This window comes from Mytilus galloprovincialis, chromosome 12, assembly GCF_965363235.1.
Source record: "Mytilus galloprovincialis chromosome 12, xbMytGall1.hap1.1, whole genome shotgun sequence".
Lineage (NCBI taxonomy): Eukaryota > Metazoa > Mollusca > Bivalvia > Mytilida > Mytilidae > Mytilus > Mytilus galloprovincialis.
The window spans coordinates 4612363-4615249 of NC_134849.1; the positions used below are offsets into that span (position 1 = coordinate 4612363).

The 2887-nt window shown below is 32.8% G+C and overlaps 1 long non-coding RNA gene across 1 annotated transcript in view; it reads right to left on the reverse strand.

Annotated features, from left to right (window-relative positions):
• Positions 1–1342, reverse strand: part of LOC143053809 (uncharacterized) — a 15559-nt gene extending 14217 nt beyond the window's left edge. Inside the window, exon 1 of the long non-coding RNA XR_012971462.1 lies at positions 1092–1342. This is a non-coding gene — a long non-coding RNA (uncharacterized LOC143053809). The remainder of the gene's footprint in view (positions 1–1091) is intronic.
• Positions 1343–2887: the final 1545 nt, after the last annotated feature.

Here is a 2887-nt window from a genome sequence, read left to right on the forward strand (position 1 = left end):
TTTTTCACTTTATCCGGTCCTGCTTTTTTTTTCTTAGTTTATCCTGACTTTTTTACATAAATTGTCATCCTGACTTTTTTGCAAGTGTCTCATCCTGCCTTTTTTTTTTAACTCAAAACTCCTGTCCTGCCTATTTTTTTCAAATTTCATCCTAGCACCCCCCCCCCCCTCCCCCCCCCCCCCCCATAAAAATCAAATGGAGGATCCCTTATCTAGTATAAGATGCATCTGTCTAGTTCTATTTGTAAAATGTTATCTAGTATACGAATAAATACGTTGCCTTGAAGGATACTTAATAATGGACAGCTATACAGTATAAACTGCTACTTTTTTTGTATTTCAAAAACATGCAACTAAACGTTAAGCATGCAATTATCAGTTAATCGATCAACGTTTTTAAATAAAGTTAAACGGTGTTTGTATATTCGCTTATATTATATTTCCTTTATCCTGCAATCAGCCAACTATTGTACAAACAACAGGTACACTTATATTTTTGTTGTTGCTTTATTTCTACTTGTTCAAATTAATGTTCTGTTGTCCGACTTCCATATTGAACGAGCGGTAATGCGGATATTCCTTTTTTTACGTAACAGTTAATTTTTGGGGTCCGCGTTAAGCTACATGTCAAATTCTTTGAAAAATAAGGGACACATTTTTTAGATTTTATACAACTAAAATTTCAAGTGAATGGTGTAAATTTCAGGATAAAAATAATATACGTTTATTTTCGGAGAAAACAAATATAAGTACTTGCTACGAGTCTGAGAAAAGCTCGGCGAAGTTAGTTTTTCGTCATGTTTCGAATGCTCATACACATAAGTTGTATATTTTCCGACAATGTACATATATCATATATCTATCACACTCGGGGAGAAAATAGATACATGCGTGGAATGAAAAATGTGCTGAAAATACACGTTTGCAATATTGGAAATTCCTTTGTGGTTTTAAGGAATGGTAATACTTGTTTTACGCACTTGAACGTAACCTTTATTGCTTTTTTTCATAAAGTGTATATCATATTATGCGTACATTCGCCATGATAACGATTTTAATTTGAAAATAAGTTGAAATAAAATTATACATACCTGTCCCTTTTCTGTCTCATTTTCGCTGTCGCTTAATACGGCATCGGATATCATAAGCATTGAAAGAAATAAAAAGAACACATTTTAAATTAGGAAAACCATGGTGGAATTATAAAATCGACGATTATTTCAAAGTACACATCTAGACCGATGTGGGCGTGTCAAATACCGGCTGTTTTCAAGAGAAGGGTCAAATTTTAACTGTGATTGACATGCAGGCTAGGGTGAGAAGTATAAATTAGTGTGAACATATTATTATTAATTAAACACTCATTGGTAGGATATTCATTAAGGCAAGTTGGGACATTGTATTAAACAGTGGTGATTTTTATCTTGTGCTTGGACGTTTCAAATGGGGAAAAATAAAATATATCATACCTGGAGGATTAGGATTTTTTTTAAAAGGTACTGTAGCTTAAGTTAACTTAGTCTTGGCTTATGCCAATGCAGAAAAAATGAGAACGATTTTTTTTTATAATTTCACATTTTTCTAATTTAAAATTACATTTTTCAATACATTTTGTAGTTTTGATTGACAATTATTTTTAGCGTTTGGGCAATCAAAAGCTGACATCCACTATAATATTATAGCCAAAAGTGATGAAAGTTGCATTAAACACCAACAAGTAATCAATAAATCTTATTATTTCAACAGTTCATTAAAATTCACTTTCAAGAAAGTACATTTTGCTTGGTTTCAGTTATTGTTTTAGAAATGTTAAAGACTTTAAACGTCATTATCCACCAGGGTGCGATAATGACCGGAAATGGTTCAGTACTGGTCATGTGTTAACGAGAATTTTATTTTTCTTAATTGACGAATTTAACAGGTTTTCTTTTTTAGATCACCTGGCCCAAAGGGCCAAGTGAGCTTTTCCCATCACTTTGCGTCCGTCGTCCGTCGTCGTTAACTTTTACAAAAATCTTCTCCTCTGAAACTTCTGGGCCAAATTAAACCAAACTTGGCGACAATCATCATTGGGGTATCTAGTTTAAAAACGTGTCCGGTGACCCGGCCAACCAACCGAGATGGCCACCATGACTAAAAATAGAACATAGGGGTAAAATGCAGTTTTTGGCTTATAACTCAAAAACCAAAGCATTTAGAGCAAAATTAATCTGTTTATCAGGACAAGATCTATCTGCCCTGAAATTTTCAGATGAATCGGACAATCTTTTGTTGGGTTGCTGCCCCTGAATTGGTAATTTTAAGGAAATTTTGCTGTTTTTGGTTATTATCTTGAATATTATTATAGATAAAGATAAACTGTAAACAGCAATAATGTTCAGCATAGTAAGATTTACAAATAAGTCAACATGAACGAAATGGTCAATCGACCCCCTAAGGAGTTATTGTCCTTAGTAGTCATTTGTAAATTTTTACTAACATTTTCCACTGAAACTACTAGGCCAAGTTCATTATAGATAGAGATAATTGTAAGCAGCAAGAATGTTCAGTAAAGTAAGATGTGCAATCACATTTCCATCACCAAAACACATTTTTGTCATGAATCCATCTGCTTCCTTTGTTTAATATTCACATAGACCAAGGTGAGCGACACAGGCTCTTTAGAGCCTCTAGTTTCATTTTGTTTCAAAATAGTCTACTATAAAAGATACATTAAAAATAATAATGAAGGCAATATATGCATTACCGAAAAGATCAAATCTAGAAGTTTAGTTATAGCACTATATACATGATATATAATAATGACTTTTGCGTTATAGCCAATTATTTTAACATCTAAAATAGATGTAGCAAGAAATGATCAACAATACGCAATTTGCACATAAGT